The sequence below is a fragment of the Microtus oregoni genome, unplaced genomic scaffold (genome assembly GCF_018167655.1).
Source record: "Microtus oregoni isolate MIOR12 unplaced genomic scaffold, Mior012 000029F_ref0000214, whole genome shotgun sequence".
Lineage (NCBI taxonomy): Eukaryota > Metazoa > Chordata > Mammalia > Rodentia > Cricetidae > Microtus > Microtus oregoni.
In genome coordinates this window covers 17,097,107-17,116,523 of record NW_024543088.1, presented here as the reverse complement: position 1 = coordinate 17,116,523, position 19,417 = coordinate 17,097,107, and the positions used below count along the sequence as shown (strand labels likewise).

At 39.0% G+C, this 19,417-nt stretch overlaps 1 protein-coding gene across 3 annotated transcripts in view; it reads right to left on the bottom strand.

Annotated features, from left to right (window-relative positions):
- Positions 1-19,417, bottom strand: part of Spidr (scaffold protein involved in DNA repair) — a 228,473-nt gene that overhangs the window by 159,875 nt on the left and 49,181 nt on the right. The window lies entirely within an intron of this gene.

Genomic DNA, 19,417 nt, shown 5'->3' with positions numbered 1-19,417 from the left:
ATCAAAATCAACACAAGTGTTTTTTTTTCTTATCATCCTTCAGCAAATCAGTGGCACAAATCATATGTACTCAAGTCTCCGATGTCAACTGGTAACATATCTGAGAGTCTAAAGTAGTCATTATCTGACACTCATGGGGGGCATTGTTTCTTTCTTAGCTTTTCAGTTTTAGCAAGGAGATAACACTTATTATTTCTCATGAACCAAATATAAAGGCATTATTTCTTTTCAATTTTAGCAAGGAGATAACATTCATTATTTCTCATGAACCAAATATAAAGATACTGTCTCCTTAGGTATAAAGTATTTTAATTCAGCAGTGAAGCCTTTTCTGGCACAATTCCAATATATTTTCTAAAGTTCAGTTAGAAATCTTTAACATAAACAGGGATTATTTAAGAATGCCTAACATTTCTTAAAATATTTCTTCATTGTTTTATTCAAATGTCTAAACTTGTAAAATAAGGTTATTTTTAAAAGTGGAAGTAGAAAACCGAAGTTTGCATCATAAGGCCATATTGTAGAATCTAATACTTTCTTTTGATGCCTTCTGTCTTTGCTCTGACATACACTGTGCAGGATTTTAATGCCAATTTGACATGGCCCAGAGTCATCTGGGAAGAAAAAATATCAGCTGAAAATGCCCTCATGAAACTGTCCAGTAGAGCATTTTCTAACTAGTGACTGACAGGGAAGCACCTAGACCCTTGTGGCTGGTACCACTCCTGGTAGGCAGTCTCTGCAGAGTATTAGAAAGCAGACTGTGCTGGGCGGTGGTGACGCACACCTTTAATCCCAGCACTCAAGAGGCAGAGGCAGGCGGATCTCTGTGAGTTCAAGACTAGCTTGGTCTACAGAGCCCCCATCTATTTTGTGAGATTAATGTTGACCACATATCCCTGGCAATGCAGGAGGTGTTTGAGTGAAAACAGGAAGCAGAGTGTGAGCATATATGTGCATTGTTATTGAAGTAGCTAGAGCTTGCTAATAGGCACAGGAGCTTACTGCACTGGGTCTTTTCTGAAATTATATTGTTAAGTACATATGAGAGTCTTTAAAATACTATCCAGTATCATCTAAGAAACATTTTTAAGAAAAGAAAAAAAAAGAATGAAAAGCATGATTCTAGTTCCTACCCACCCTTGCGGTTCTAAGCCTAAATCATGACAGCGAGATACTTATCTATCAATTAATAAGCACTAGGAGTACGTGCTTTCATCACAATAAGGCTTCCAGATAAATATTAAAAATAAGTCACAAAAAGAACCAGAGCATTTTAAACTAAGAAAGATGGTTCACAATATCTTTAGTATTACTTGAGAAATGCATATCTAAATAATTTTATCTTTTCCCTATGAGCCATCCCTCCCACCCCCATGAGGACTGAGCACAGAGTTCTCTGTCACTTATCACTCTCCCCGTCAGCAACTCCCCACAGCCCAGGCACACTATGAACTGTAATCCATCAGCCTGGACCTCTGAGCTGGGACTTAGGCAAGGCTGCGAAGTTTTCTTTAGAATAAAGGTTTTCATTTCACCCTAAAGTAAGATCTCTCAAGCTCAGTTCTGTTGCCAGTTAGAGCTAAGACAATATGGAGGCCATTACTGTGGAGTGTTTAGCAACATCCCCACCTACACCCACCAGATGTCAGGAGCACAAGTTCAACCGTAATAATCACAACATGTCCAGACACAACGTAATGTTTCCTGGACGAGCTATCCTCAGTTAAGAACCACTCTCCTAGAAAGAGGCACAGTTTGTGCTACAGACTCAAGCAGATGTGAAGAGGATTCAAAGTACACTGGAGGCATGGTAGAAACCAGAACTGGTTCCTTATAAAAAACTGCGATACAAGCATTGTCAAAGAAATTTTACTTGGGTTCTGAAGACACATCAAGAGGAAACCCTCTGTGGCCTCTGCATCAGCTCCTGTCTCCAGGTTCCTGTTGTGTTTGAGTTCCTGTCCTGACTTCCTTTAGTGATGAAGCATAATCCTAATAAACCTCTCCCGCTCCTCCCAATTCTCTTTGGTCATGCTTTTTCTATTACAGCAATAGTGACCCTAACTAAGATATCATGTACAGGTCTTTGATTTATGCTCTACTTATTGACATGTCTAGTTTTTTGTTTGTTTGTTTGAGTTCTTTTTGTTGTTGTTTGTTTTTACTAGTACCATGTTGTTTGTAACAGTTTTATAATATAGCAAGAAAACTGGTATAGTAATAACTCCAACATTGTACTTTTTACTTAGAATATTTCAGTTATTTGGGGTCTTCTGAGGTTACCTATGAGTTCTGGAATTTTTATTGGGTTGACACTGAATTTATAAGAGTCTTTTGGTAGGGCAGTCATTTTTACAATAATTCTACCAATTTCATGAGCTCTGAAAGTCTTCTCATGATCTAGTGTCTTCTTCAATCTTTCTTTAAAGTTTTCATAAAGAAATCTCTCGCCTTCCTGGTTAATATTTATTTGTACATTATTTAATTTTGTTTTGATTCTATTTTTTAAACTCCAATGGCCCACTTTAATATATTCCCTGTACTTATTACTAAAAATTAAAACAAGATTGCCTTTATTGCAAATTTATGCAAACGAGAAAACCCAAAGATCTATCCCAATTATTACCTTCTAAACCAAAACACTCCCAAATTCTATTGACATTCTTTCAAGTTATTGTATTTAACTTCAGACCTGAGGCTTATAAAACCAAAAAAAAAAAAAAAAAAAAAAAGCCCACTCCAGGACCAGTCCTTGTCTCTACCTGCAGATCAGGATGCAGGTCTCAGTTACTGCTCAAGCACCATGTCTGCCTGTGAACCGCCATGTTCCCCACCATGATGATCATGGACTAACCTCTGAACTGTAAGCCAGCCCCCAATTAAATGCTTTCTTTTTAAGAGTTGCCTTGGTCGTGGTGTCTCTCCACAGTAACAGAAAAGTGACTAAGACAGAAATCTAATAATGAATAATTTAAGAAAGAAAAAAAACATTAAAGTAGAAATACTAAACTTAACTGGATGAAGTGTTATTAATTGAAAATCCAAAAGATAGGAGTGGGATGAGTCCCTTTGAGTGGTGGACCAATGCCTTGTTGCCATGCTTCCTAGTCAGGTGGACTTTTAACCCTGTAGCATTGCAAGCCAAAATAAATGTTTTCTTCTGTAAGTTGATATTAATCTTTCCACAGCAATAGGAAACTATTAAGAAGTTTGTTCCAAGTATGGGGTATTGTCGTGATAGGCCTCACAGTGTTGCTTTTCATAAGTAATACAGAATACTTTGAAACTTGGGACTAGAAAAGTGGTTGACTGCTGTAAGCAGAGCCTATTGGGCAATCCTAGTAGGAAACTGGAAGGCAGGACCTTGAGAAATGCAGACTGTAGAGGCCCACCTGAAGAGGTTTCAGAGGAGAGCTATAACTAGACTAGTAACTATACTAGACACTGTTCTTGTGATACTTTAGCAAAGAAGGTAGTTATTTTTTCCCTCTCCTAAAAACTTGCCTACAAGCTATATTTAAAAGAGAGGACTTCTTTCTTTGGCAAAGATTTTAAGACAGCATAATATTGGCCCTCGAGTGGTTATTAGTAATCATTCTTACACAGTTCTACATATTTTCTTCCTCAAGGCTCATCATGAAGTTCCTTTTCTTGGCATTAAAGCCATGAATCCCAGTTTGGCCACACTAGAGGTTTCTGCAATGACTTCCTTGAGTTGGAGCCAGTAATAGATAATATAGGTGAGTGGAGCCATGTCCCCTGCATTTGCTGACAACTATTTGATGATACGTCACTGGCTTACACATACAGCACTGGGACTTAGTGACTCAGACTCCGTTCATGAAGGGTCCTGAAGATCACAGAAAAAGTGGTGGCGTATCATCAAACATTCCATTTTCACTACAGCCCACTAGCGCTATCTCTAAAATGCAGACTAGTTCTCCATAAATTATACTAAGTCCTTGCACCCAAATCCTGCGGGTCTCTGCTAATTTGCCTATTTGGACCTGCTTTAGAATAGAAGCCTACCTGCTACTGAACGCCAAGTACCATTGGATTTGTTGGGGTATATGGCTCAACTGGCAGAGAAGCTTGAAATGGTCAAGAATCTTCAATTCTGTGCTTACTAGAACTTTTTCAAGTACATTTATACTAATGCTGAGGCCCTTTAAAATATTTCTTCATGTTGTGGTGACCTCCAAATATAAAATTGTTTTTGTTAGTTGCTCTGAAACTCTAATTTTGCTGATGTTATGAATCATAATGTAAATATCTGATATGCAGGATATCTGATATGCAATGCCTATGAAAGGGTCGTTCTATATACAAAGGGGTCACAACCCACAGGTTGAGAACTCCTGGTATACAGACCACATTAACACATCCAAGTGACAAAAGAATTACTCCTAAAACTGAAATATGCCTACAACACATTAGATTGTTTTTCCCTCATGGTATCTGAGAAAAGGTACAAGAAGTTATCCTTCATCATAGAAGGAATATCTCTGAATATTCCTATAGTGATTTTTCTTTATGATCTAACAAATAGAGCTTGCCTGAAGAAGAGAGTGCAGAGCTAGCCACACTATTCAACCACACAGGCAGCACAATGGTAGCACACACCTTTAATTCAAGGACCTACATAGATAGCCATAGAGGCTGGGCAATGGTGGTGCATGCCTTTAATCTCAGCACTAGAGAGGAATATAAGACAGGATGAGACAGAAATTCACTCTCTTTTCAGTCTGAAGGTTTTATAGAAGTAAGAGCTCTCTAGTGGTTGGCTGCCTTGCTTCTTTGATCTTTCAGCTTGAACCGCAGTATGTGTCTCTGGGTTTTTATTAGTTGTGCAACATCTGACATCCAACTTTTGGGGTGCAAATTTTAAAAAAAAAGCCATTTGCCTGTAGCTTTATATTCACCAGCATAAATTGGATCTACACATGGCTGGAATAACCACCCTACCAGGTAGGATTTCCTATCTTCTCTCCAGGTGGGATTTTGTCATCTCCGGCTGCTGCCAAACTAGGTAGCTGCCTTGAAATCCATTTGGTATTTTAAGGTTCTATGCAGCAGAAATGAGCCTCACATCTACATCACCAGTGGCAGCAAATTTGATGAGAAATCTAACAAGTGGAAGACTTGTATGACAAGAACTTTAAATCTTTGAAGAAAGAAATTGAAGACACCAGGAAGTGGAAAGCTCTCCCATGCTCTTGGGTAGGCAGAATTAACATAGTAAAAATGGCAAGCTTACCAAAAGCCATCTACAGATTCAATGCAATGTCCACCAAAATCCCAGCAAAAATCTTCAAACACCTCAAAAGAACAGTACTCAACTTCATATGGAAAAGCAAAAAACCCAAGATAGTCAAAACAATCCTGTAGAATAAAAAAAAACTGGAGATATCACAATCTCTGACTTCAAACTCTACTATAGCGCTACAGTACTCAAAACAGCCAGGAGGATCAATGGAACCAAATAGAAGACCCAGATATTAATCCACACTCCTTCAAACACCTGATTTTTGACAAAGAAGCAAAAAATATAAATGAAAAAAAGAAAGCATATTTAGCAAGTGGTGCTGGGATAACTAGATATCAACCTGTAGAAGAATGAAAATAGACCCATATCTATCACCATGCACAAAACTCAAATTCAATTGGATCAAAGACCTCAACATAAAGCCAGCCAAACTGAACCTTATAGAAGAGAAAGTGGGAAGTATACTTGAACGCATTGGCACAGGGAACCACTTCCTAAATAGAACCCCAGTAGCACAGACACTGAGAGAAACAATTAATAAGTGGGACCTCCTGAAACTGAAAAGCTTTTGTAAAGCAAAGGACAAGGTCAACAAGACAAAACAACAGCCTACAGAATGGGAAAAGATCTTCACTAACCCCACATCAGACAGAGGTCTGATCTCCAAAATATACAAAGAACTCAAGAAATTGGTCACCAAAAGATCACATAATTCAATTTAAAAAATGGAGTACAGACCTAAACAGAGAACTCTCAACAGAGGAATCTGAAAGACACTTAAGGAAATATTCAACACCCTTAGTCATCAGAGAAATGCAACTCAAAACAACTCTGAGATTCCATCTTACACCTGTAAGAATGGCCAAGATCAAAAACATTGATGACAACTTATGCTGGAGAGGATGTGGGGAAAAGAGAATACTACTGCATTGCTGGTGGGAATGCAAGCTGGTACAACACCTTTGGATGTCAGTGTGGTGATTTCTCAGAAAATTAGGAGACAATCTTCCTCAAGACCCTTTGGTATATATCCAAAGGATGCTCAATCGTGTCACAAGGTCATGTGCTCAACTATGTTAATAGCAGCATTGTTTGTCATAGCCAGAACCTGGAAACAACCGTAATGCCCCTCGACCGAAGAATGGATAAGGAAAATGTGGCACATTTACACAATGGAGTACTACACAGCAGAAAAAATAATGACATCTTGAATTTTACAGGAAAATGGATGGAGCTAGAAAACATTATTTTGAGTGAGATAACCCAAACAAAGAAAGACAATTATCACATGTACTCACTCATAGGTGGTTTTTAAACATAAAGCAAAGGAAACGAGCCTAGAAACCACAATCCCAGATAACTCCGACAACAATGAGGACTCTAAGCGAGATACACCATCTAATCTATGTAGGAAGTAGAAAAAGACAAGATCCCCTGAGAAAATTGGGAGCACAGAAACATTGAGGGAGGGTTGGAAGGGAGAGGGGAGAGGCAGGGAGGGGAGCAGAAAAAAATGTAGAGCTCAATAAAAATCAATAAAAAGGAAAAAAAGGTCAACAAAGAAATTTTTCCCTTACAAATTCTTCCAAGACTCAACCAAGAAAGAGAATTACAGATCAATTTCACTCATGAACATAGATACAAAAATTCTCTATTAAATACTGGGAAACCGAATACAAGAACACATAAAAAGAAAAATCATCCACCATGATCAAGTCAGTTTCATCCCAGAGATGCAGGGATGGTTTGACATAGGAAAATTTATCGATGTAATCCACCGTATAAATAAAAACAAAAGAGTCTGGTTTTATCCCATGCTTTTTCAGTCACAGTCCAGCTGGCCTTGGTGAGCTCCAATAGATCAGCTCCACTGTCTCAGTGGGTGGGTGAACCCCTCGTGGTCCCGACTTCTTTGCTCATGTTCTCCCTCCTTCTGCTCCTCATTGGGACCTTGGGAGCTCAGTCCAGTGCTCCAGTGTGGGTCTCTGTCTCTATCTCCATCCATCACCAGATGAAGGTTCTATGGTGATATGCAAGATATTCGTCAGTATTGCTATAGGATAGGGTCATTTCCGGTTCCCTATCCTCAGCTGCCCAAGGAACTAACTGGGGACATCACCTTGGGCTCCTGGGAGCCACTCTAGGTTCAAGTCTCTTGCCAACCCTAAGGTGGCTCCCTTAATTAAGAATTGTGCAAAAGAAAAAACCATAAGATCATTTCATTAAATGCTGAAAAGCATACAACAGAATCCAACACCCCTTCATAATATAGGTCTTGGAGAGATCAGAGATACAAGGAACATACCTAAATATAATAAAAGCAATATATAGCAAGCTGACAGCCAACATCAAATTAAATGGAGAGAAACTTAAAATGATCTGATTAAAATCAGGAACAAGACAAGGCTGTTCACTCTCTCCATATCTCTTCAACATATTTCTTGAAGTTCTGGCTATAGTAATAAGACAACAAAAGGAGATCAAGGGGATTCAAAATGGAAAGGAAGAAGCCAAACTTTTGTTATTTGGAGATGATATGATAGTATACATAAGTGACCACAAAAACTCTACGAGAAAACTTTGAGAACAATAAATACCTTCAGTAACATGGCATGATACAAGATCAATTAAAAAAATCAGTAGCCCTCTTATATACAAATTATAAAGAAGCTGAGAAAAAAATCAGAGAAACATCACCCTTCACAATAGCCACAAATAACATAGAATATCTTGGAGTGATACTAATCAAAGAAGTGAAATACCTATTTGACAAGAACTTTAAGTCTTTCAAGAAAGAGATTGAAGAAGATACCAGAAAATGGAAAGATCTCCCATGCTCTTGGGTAGGTAGGTTCAACATAATAAAAATAGCAATCCTACCAAAAGCAATGTATAGATTCAATGCAATCCCCATCAAAATCCCAACACAATCCTTCACAGACCTTGAAAGAACAATAATCAACTTCATATGGAGAACCAAAAAAACAAAAACAAACACAAAAACAAACACAAAAAACAGAATAGCCAAAATAATCCTGTACAATAAAGAAACTTCCAGAGGCATCACCACTTCTGACATCAAACTCTATTAAAGAGCTACGGTATTGAAAACAGCTTGGTATTGGCATAAAAACCAATAGGTGGACCAATGAAATCAAATCAAACACTCAGATATTAATTCACACACCAATAAACACTTGATTTTTGACCAAAAAAAAGCTAAAATTATACAACGGAAAAGAGAAAGCATCTTCAACAAGTGGTGCTGGTATAACTGGCTGTCACCATGTAAAAAAAATGAAAATAGATCCATATCTATCCCAATTCAAAAAACTCAAGTCCAAATGTATCAAAGACCTCAATATAAATCTGACCACTGAAACGTGATAGAAGAGAAAAGTGGGAAGCAGCCTTCAATGCATGGACACAGGAGACCACTTCCTAAATATAACCAGTAGCACAGACACTGAGAGCAACAATAAATAAATGGGACCTCCTGAAACGGATAAGCTTCTACAAAGCAAAGGACACAGTCAATAAGACAAAAAGGCAACCTACTGAATGACAAAAGCTCTTCACCAACCCCAAATTAGACAGAGGACTGATTTGCAAAATATCAAAATTCCAAATAACCCAATTAAAAAATGGGGTACAGAACTAAATAGAGAATTCTCAATAGAAGAATCTCAAATGGCTGAAAGACACTTAAGGCTTTGTTCAACATCCTTAGCCATGAGGGAAATGCAAATCAAAACAATTCTGAGATATCATCTTACACTTGTCAGAACAACTAATATCAAGAACACCAACAATAGAGAGTATGTGGAGTAAGGGGAACACTCCTTCATTGCTGGTGGGAACACAAACTTGTACAACCACTTTGAAAATCAGAATGGTGGTGTTTCAGAAAATTGGAAATCAACCTACCTCCGGACCCAGCAATCACTCTTGGGCATATACCCAAAAGATGCTCAATCATACTACAAGGGCATTTCTTCAACAATGTTCATAGCAGCAGCATTATTTGTAATACCAGAACCTGTAAACAACCTAGATGCCCCTTAACCGAAGAATAGATAAAGAAAATGTGGCACATTTACACATTAGAGTACTACTCCGTGGAGGAAAAAAAAAAAAAAACCAATAACCTCTTGAAATTTGCACACAAGTGAAAGGAACTAGGAAAAAACATCCTGAGTGAGGTAACCCAGACCCAGAAAGATGAACATGGTATGTATTCACTCATAAGTGGATACTAGCTGTAAAGTAAAGGGTATTGAGCCTATAGTTCATGATCCTAAGTAACAAGGTGACCCCTAAGAAAAACATACATAAATCCACCTGGAAAGGAAAAATAAGGGGAAATAGACAAGATCGCCTGACAAAATGGGAGCATGGGGGTGGGGGAAATAGGGAGGGTGGAAGGCAAAAACGAGGGGAAAGGGGAAGAAGAGGGGAAAGAGAACTTGATGGAATGGGATAGTTGAGATGGAAGGACAGAGATGAGAGCAAGGAAAAAGATATTTTGATTGAGGGAGCCATTATGGGGCTTACAAGAAACCTGGCACTAGACAAATTCCCAGAAATCCACAAAGATGATCCCAGCTCAGACCCTAAGCAATAGAGGAGAGGGTGCCCAAACTAGCCCCTGTAGTCAGACTGATGAATATCTTAAATATCTCCATAGAACCTTTACCCAGCAACGAATGGAAGCAGAGACAGAGATCCACAGTTAAGCACTAGGATGAGCTCCCAAAGGCCAGTTGAAGAGTGGAAGGAGTGAGAAATGAGCAAAGAAGTCAAGACCATCATGGGTATACCCATAAAAACAGTTTACCTGAGCTAAAGGGAGCTCACCAACTCTGGCTGTATAGGGAAGGAACAATCATAGATCCAAACTAGTCCATCTAAATGTGAGTGACAGTTGTATGGCTAGGGCAGACTGAGGGGGCCACTAGCAGTGGCACCAGGATTTAACCCTGCTGCTTGTACTGGCTTTTTTAGAACCTATTCTCTTTGGATGAATAGCTTGCTCAGCCTAGACATAGTGGGGAAAGCCTTGGACCTTCCCCAAAGCAATGTGCCTTATCCTCTCTGAGGAGTGAATGGGAGGTAGGTTGGGGGGGAGGGTAGGTGGAGGAATGGGAGGAGGGGAGGAAGTGGGAACTAGGATTGATATATAAAATGTAAAATGGTTGTTTTCTTTTTTCTTAAAATAATAATAAAATAACATAGGTCATTTTTTATGACAATGACACATGTCTGGTCCTGGCAGCAACAACCTACTTCAGAGAAGATAATGGATAGCAAAGAAACTCTACATGGAATTTACTTTCTTTGGGGCAAAATTAAGTGACTGGGCAAGAAAATGCCCTTGCCTCAACTGCTGACAGTATGGTGTCCTAATTGAACATGTAGGACACAAAAAAGAGTGACTGCTAAACCTTGTCAAGACAAGGTGGGACAGTCCTTCAAAAATTCTACTTCATAGAAAAGTCTATCGAATATTCTAGGTCTTTGGGCCAAAGATGGATACCCCAACATTGCAGAGAAATGTTGGGTAACTGTTCAGGAAGGCATCTGTTTCTAACATTTCTCAGATTTTTTGGAAATTGCATGTTTGCACTTCTTGAATACTCAGTTAATACTATTTCTTTCTCAGATTTCTGAGTTGTTGAAGACTAGATAGTTATAGTTTTCCTTCTTTACGAGATTCAGAAAACAAATTCACTAAAGAAATATAAAGTGCATGAGGTTGAGAGATATCAAAAGATAGTTTTGGATGGTAAAGTAAGTTATGATATAAAGTAAATCACATACAAGACTTTGGACTCACCAAGACAGGATAAATAATGGAGTATTTTCTCTGAATTTGTCAAATGCAAATGGACTAGACATTGTTGATGTACTTATTGCCTATATATATCTATATACAGATAGATAGTATATAGTTATTGTACTTATTGTATATAGTTTTTCTTATATTAGTTATAACCTGTTTCTATATTAGACGAAAATAAGAAATATAGTGACATCTTGTTTATGATCTAACAAATAAAACTTGCCTGAAGATCAGAGTGCAAAGCTAGTCACACTAGTCAGTCATACAGGCCAGGCAGTAGTGGCACACACCCTTAATCCCAGCAGCCACACTAGTTAGCCATAGAGGTCAGGCATGCCTTTAATACCAGCACTAGAGAGGAATATAAGGCGGAACTCACTCTTTTCAGTCTGAAGAGTTCATAGAGGTAAAAACTCTCTAGTGGTGGGCTGCTTTGCTTCTCTGGTCTTTCAGCTTGAACCCCACTATCTGTGTCTGCGTTTTTATTAGTCATGTTACATGTTTGAAGACAAAATTTATTGGGAATTTAATTGCCTATAATTTAGAAGATATCAGTGATATCACAAAGTTAAATAAGCAGAGGTCGAAAACAGTGGAATTAAAAAAAAAAAACAGTGGAAAAATGGGGGTATGTGTACTAAGGGAGTCCAAACCTAATGTAAAAAGTTGCCGAGGATTGTCCTAGCCAGGAGATCTATATGACATTCTTTTACCTCAAGGTCCAGCTATAGCACTCTTGAGCATATACCCTCAGGATGATCATCCATCCTTCCACAGAAGACACTTGTTCAATCATGTCCATTGCTGCTCCATTCATAAGAGCCAGAAATTAGAAACAATTGAGGTGGTAATCAACAGAAAAGTGGGTTAAAAAATGTGGTATATCTATACAATGGAATATTACTCAAACATTTTAAAAGTGAAATCACAAAATCTGTGGACAAATGGATGAAACTGGAAAAAAAATCCCAACTGAGGTATCCCAGATTCAGAAAGATGAATATAATATGTATTTGCTTATATGTGAATATTAGCTCTGAAGTCAAGAATAACTAAGCTACAATCTTCTTAAATCACAGACAATAAGAAGCCAAAGGGTACAGATCTCATTAAGAAAGGGAAATAGAATAAATAGCTATGGATAGATCAGGAGCTGGAATGGTAGGATCAAGTGGGAAGGGGAGATAGAGGTGGGTTTCGGCAGAAAATAAAGAAAGGAACAGCTAAAATTAGGGCACTGAGGGGTAGTATAGAAACCTGATACAGTAAAAAAATTTCTAAAATATATACATACATGAAGGCTATTTAAATGAAATCACCACATAATGCAGGAGACAAACCCCTGAAGGCCATCTCTTGTCACCAAACAGGTTTTCAATACAGGGATTTAGTTTACATCTAATTGAGTTGTTGGCCAAAGGGGTCCCATGAGAATCCCCAAACAACACAGGCTCAACTATAGGTTGTTTTCCACAAACTGATGCAAGGCTGCATTGTTGAAGACAACACCACACAACTCAGTAAACATGGAGATGTCACGCTGGTGCCTGCATAGAGCCTTTATCCCTAAATTCCAGCATCTTTATTATAGGAATACAGAATATTCTGCATACTCTAGAAAGACAAATATAAACACCAAGCCAGCCACAAAACCTTTATCTACAATGCTGTATTGCTTGCAAGTTATGTCAGAGTACAAGAGACACAAAGCTTGTGGGAATAACCAACCAATAACTGACTTGACTTAAGGCCGCTCCATCAGCTGGAACCTATACTCAAGAGGACTTGGCTGACCAACAACCAGAGACTAGATATCCCAGGGACCTAGGGGAAAATTGAATAATAGAAGTCTTAAAAAGGGAAAAAAAATTAATGATAAAATGACACTTAATGATATTCTGCTACACGCACAGATCAGTACCTTGTTCAGCCATCATCAGAAATGATTCCTCCTGCAGCAGATGGGAACAAATACTGAGACCACAACCAGCCATTACACAAAAGAGAAAGACTTTGGAAGCCCTAAATGGGATGTTTCCAACAAATTCCTCCCCTTAGAGCTCAGGGAACACCACAGAAGAGGAAGTGGAAAGAGTCTAAGAGGCAGAGGAAGGAGGACATCAAGAAAGCACGTCTAAATCAACAAGAACAAAGCTCATATGAAGTACAGAGACTGACGCAGTATACACAGGGTCTGCACAGGTATGCACCTGGCATATATATGATGCGTGTGTATGTGTGTGTGTGTGTCTTCTGGTTTAGTGTTTCTATGAGAATACTCTACGTACAAGCAAATGGGTCTCTGACTCTTGAGACTTCTCTTGGGTTCTTTTCCTTCTGTTGGTCTATCTTGTCCAACTTGGTTTTGTTTTATCTTGGAATAATTTATTCTTTTATGCTTTTTAAAACATAAATGAATGATGCTGAGTGGTAGTAGCACAGGCCTTTAATCCCAGAACTAGGGAGGTGGAGGAAGGCAGCTCTGAGCGTGAGGCCAGCCTCTCTATATAACAAGTTCCGGGGAAGCCAGGGCAACCTAGAGAAAATCTGTCTCAAAATTGGGAGGGAGGGAGGGAGGGAGGGAGGGAGGGAGGGAGGGAGGGAAAGAAAGAAGGAAGCCTGGTCACTAGGGTAAAGTTAACACATAGCCTAACACTTATACCTGCTAGGAAAAGGGGAAATTTTTTCTCCAATAAAGTAACATTAGGTATATCAACATCTTTTATGTGGTTACAGTTCGATGCTGGGTTTTGGAGGGCTATATTTTCATATTTTTTTTTATTGGTTTTGCAGGTTTTGTTATTGTATTTGGGTTTTAATTGTTTTTTAAGAAAGAACTGAAAGTTGGGAGTAGAGTATCTGGAAGAACTTGGGGGGGGGGGAAGAATATTATCAGATATATTTTAGCTTAAAATTATTTTAAATAAGCCGGGGATGGTGGCGCACGCCTTTAATCCCAGCACTCGGGAGGCAGAGGCAGGCGGATCTCTGTGAGTTCGAGACCAGCCTGGTCTACAGAGCTAGTTCCAGGACAGGCTCGAAAGCCACAGAGAAACCCTGTCTTGAAAAACCAAAAAAAAAAATATTTTAAATAAGAAAAAAAGAAAATGTAAGTCAGTGCCTGCTGTATGTTTTATCAGAGGCTTTAAAATATATATCCCTCCAAATTATTATAGGTTTTAGGAAATATAAATGTTCATACCATGTTTGAGAATTTTTAAGTCAACAATCTGAATTATAAATTTGTGGCATGAATACTTAGAATTATATATACAAACAAATTAAATAATTTAAGTATAAAAAATAAAACTGAATTTGACAAAGAAAAAGAAAGATAGAATTTAAAAATTTAATAAAACTAAAAAACTCAGGAGAAAGCCTTACAAGTAGAATGGCTTAAATACAAGATAGCATATCAGCACTCAGAGAAAAGGTAGAGCAATTAGACCACACAAGCAAAAACTGTGAAGGAAGATAAAGAAACAAGAAAGAAAAATGCAGGAAATGTGGGACAGTATAAAAAAAGACATATTTAATTTATAAGCATAGATGGAATAGAATCCTGGACCAATGGGATAGCTCAGGCCTTAAACAAAATCACAGAAGGGCCAAAGCTAAAGCGAGATGTACACTGACACAGGAAGCACACAAAACACCAAGCACGTAAGATCCAGAGAAAAACTCCCCACACCATATCATAATTAAAACATTAAACATACTAAACAAAAAGTATTAAAATATGCAAGAGAAAAAATACAAGCCACGTGTAAGGAAAATCCACTGGAATATCAGCTGATTTCTGTAAGGAAACTGAAAACCAGAAGATTCTGGAACAATGTACCTCGTTATAAAAGAAAGGCCACGGATGCCAACCAAGACTACTATTCCAAGAGAGAGTATCTACTACAGCTGAAGGAGGAAGAAAAACTTTCATGATATAAAGGGGCTGAAGAAATTTATGACCACCAAACAGCCCTGCGGAAATATGGAAGCAATACTTCAGAATGACAGGAGGAATAAACACAGAAAAGAAACTGTAGACACACTGAAGTGATAATTACTGAAACAAAAAGGACGAATAAAATACAAGTGGAATAAGGAAACAAAACAAAATGATGCAATCAAGAAACATCTTTCAACAATAACTTTAAACATTAATGGCTCAACTCTCCAATCTAAAGATACAGGATGGCTGGTTAAGCAACAAAATACATTTTTTTCACTTGTCTACAAAAACCTCATCTTGGATTTAAAGATGGCACCATCCTTAAAGTGAAAGGACGGAAAAAAGTATTCTGAGCAAATGGAACCAGAAAGCAAGCTGTGGTGAATTTTACAGTTGGGTTTAACCATTAGGGCTTCCTATACCTTCTGTAGGAGCATGTATTGTAAGGGCTTTCTCAACCCACAGAGGACTGGATACTAGCACATATTATGATCGTTTCACTAATGAATGTATTTGTACATCTGTCAGACTGTGAGCTCCCTGTGTTTACGTCTGCCTAAGAATACAGTCTTCCCAAGAGAATCGACTGAAAGAACACAAAACGAGTGACTCTTCACACACCACTCACGAAAAAGTGCTCATCTGATTTATTTCAACAGTGCAAGGAACCTCTTTTTCCACACCACTCCATCTCCTCAGGATGTAGGAGCCCTGGGCAACTTCTGAAGAGCAATGAGGAGCCAGACTTGGGGGGAAATTGAACAGGATCTTTTGACTTCGGTGAAAGGAGCCATCAGACTTCTTCCTTTCTACATGACACATTCTAGACTCTCAGTGACCATAACCAAGTGATACACTTAAGCCATTGCTTAACCTGTAAATTACCCACTGCATCCTTTTTATAACTGCCAGTCAGAATATCAACTGCCTATCATGACACAGCAACTGAGAAGCGCGAGGCTAAAAGGCTATGTTGTGGACAATTCACTTGTGATTTCCTGATAGACTTTCTCAATCCAAACCGTGATGAAATAGCCAGTTAGTGTTGCAATGCACTTATGGCTTTAGATAAAAACACAAAGCACTCAAGACAGAAGTAAGTGGCTGGAGAGAAGTGTATGCAGCAGGAAGCTGTTCCTCACGAGGACATTGCAGTGTCTAAGATAAAGAGGAAGTGAAGAGGGAGAGTAAGCATCTTAAGCACTTCAGAAACTACTGGAGAAACCACAGTCTCAAACATGACTAAAACACTACGTTCAGATCATCCTTAGCTATAAACGTAAAAGCCAAAACTGCATGCTGGCTAGGTAGGTGGTCCACCAAAGCCGTCATGTCTATGCAAATCCCATTATGTAAGAACAGCTACCTATTTCCAGCTCTATTTCTTAGAGAAACAGTTTCTGAGAAAACATCTGATGACGATAGCAACTAAAGAGACAGAGGGAAGGACTCTCTCACTCGCTCACTCGCTCACTTCTATCACTCTGAGTCTTAGTCAGGGTCCCCTTCATTTACAGTGACCGGAAACAAACATCCTCTTTAGCTAGAATCCCTACCACCAGTGCCCCTTTCCCAATCAGTTTCCAATCTCTATATGAGAAATGCCTATTTCCATGTTTCTAGGAAATGTGTACCAGTCACAAAATATAATACCTGTCATTTCTTTGGCAGTACAGCTGTCATGTTTTCATCATAAGGTTCGAAAAACTAGCAGGAAGCTATTTCTAGTCCCTTCCTCTATAGATACTTGAACCTCATAGGAACTTCATTATCTAGCTATATATCTATCAGCTTACTCTTTCTTTAAAAGGCAGAAAAGGGTTATTTTTGCTTTACCGTTCCAGAAGGAAAAACACGGGCATATGTGTATGTGAGAGGGTACAACTAAAAAATAATAAAATAAACTGCAAACATAACTGCTCCATTGCTAGGGAAGGTTTTTATTGCACATCTGAGAGAAAGAACAGCCAGAGGCATCTGGGAGAGTTCAGAGTAGAGAGAAGACTGGACACGGCCAGGGCTAGGGAAGCGGGAGAGAATATTGGAGATAGCGAGGTAGGAAGAGCTGGAGACCAGAGCACAGAGAGAAGGAGAACAGCAGGTGGTAGAGGGGTGGAGCAGGAGAGAGTAAGAAGAGAGCACATATATATCATGCCATTATAACAAGAGCCAATGGGTGTCGGGAGGAAGGAGCCTGGGGAACTAAGGAGGTCTAGGGTGCAGACCGACTGTGAGATGGATAAAGGTTCTTGCGCTCCTGAGGGAGCCTGGAGGGGCAAGTGATTTGATCTGCAGCCACAGGAGGACATTTGCCCTTTTTACTGAGAACTGCCTGAAACCATCCTACACTCCATTTCTAAGCTGAGCTCATCTCTGGATATCTGGACCATCTGTTTGGAGTGTGGAAAACTGGAGTTTCCTTTGGACCTGAAAGGGAAGGCACTAGGCAGGAATCCAAAAGCAGTGATACTTTATTATTTCTTTAATCATACCCAGAATAGTTTTACCTAATGCTTAGAAGGATCCACAGAAAAGACTTTTTCCATTAGTAAGCAGGAAATTGAGTGCTGCAAATTGTAAAGCTTTGATATTAAATATCTTGACAAAATGTTCGTGTATGGGAGGTTTGGTCTATGATACAGATGGTATTCAGAGGAGGAGGGTTGGGGAAAGTAATTGGATCCTGAAGGGTCTGACTTAATAAAAAGATTAATCCAGTTTAAGATTCATGGATTAATGACAGGCCACTAGAGCTATGCCTTTATAGAATTTATTATTTCCTCCGTCTTTTGCCTCATCCTCTCTACTTATGTCTGTCTCCTGTACATTGCAATCCTGCATGATGTTCAGTTTCACCTCAGGTCCATAAGAACCAAGTGAATGTCCAAGGCCTAAAACTTCTGAAAACATAAACGAAAATAAATCTTGCCTGTCTGAGTACGAGTCATGGTGACAGAAATCTAACACAACATTCATGTCTTATAGTCAACAGCCGGCTTTATAAATATAGAACATTAATGAGGTATTAGTGAGGACATACCAATATCAATTCCTAAAAGACCAGAAGTAACTTTCTTTGCTATACAGTAGCTACTCTGCACAAAAACGATGTGCAGGTGGAGGATAAGCACTTTTCACTCTATATCACAACTACACGTTCTCCTCAGTAAGAGGCTCTAAGGGCCTCCTTTTTATTTGAATGGTTGAAATCTTGTTTTAACACCCACAACTTCACTGACACTATTATACTCAGCTACTGGGTATCCCCACCACAATCATCTATTTGTAATTCTCAGCTCCTTCCAACTCTGAGAGCAGCCACAGACATTTGCTATGGTTTAGAATAGGACCTGGGCCCTGATCAAAGAGCATATCCCTCTCATCGGGTAAGGATATGAGGTACAGACAGCAATCTAGAACCACAGCAGCAGAAATGAAATCAACTGTCATCCCAGTCTTGAACTTCTTAGCTTCCAGAACTACGAGAAACAAATTTCTGCTCTTTGGGAGCTACTTACTCTGTGGTATCTGTGCCAGCAGTCCTAATAAGCCAAGACAATATCCACGGTCCACAGCTTCTAAGCCTTTTGACTCACTATACACTTAGGATCTTCATCTTTCCTGCCTTCAGCTTCCTTTTATCTCCACATAATCCCTTCTTTTCCATAACCTGTATGGTCTGAAAAGACTTGCTGAATACCAAGTATCTGCTAGATGTTGCTGGTACCACACGAAAGTCCAGACTGTATTAAGTGCAAGGGGTTAGTGGAGAGAAGAATAGGATATCAGTCAAACTTCTTGCCCACCACTTAACTTCTTTATATGCCCATTGATGGGGGATGCCCTTCTGTATGCTAGGAATGTTTTATTACCATTGGATAATAAAGAAGCTGATTTAGCCAATAGCCAGGCAGAACTGAGACAGCTGGGAAATCCAAGCAAAGATTAATGGAAAAAGAGGGCAGAGTCTAGAAAACACAAGCAGCCACCAGAAAAGCAAGGTGTGAGGTAACAAACCTCATGGTAAAATATAAACTAAAAGAAATAGGTTAATTTAAGCTGTAAGAACTAGTTAATAATACGCCTGAGCTATTAGGCCAAACAGTATATAATTAATATTAAGCCTCTGCGTAGTTATTTTAAAAGTGGCTGTGGGACCAGGTGGGATGAGAAACCTCCTGTTACAGCCCATCTTCCTACGAAGTATATGGGATACACAGTGGTGCGTGCTACCTATACTCCTCAGTTGCTGTTCACAAGCTTTGTATTAATTTTCTGTAGCGTGGTCATAATTTGCATGAACTTAGAGGCTGAAAGAAATGCCCATTTATTAGCTCACAGTTAGCAATCTGACTCATTT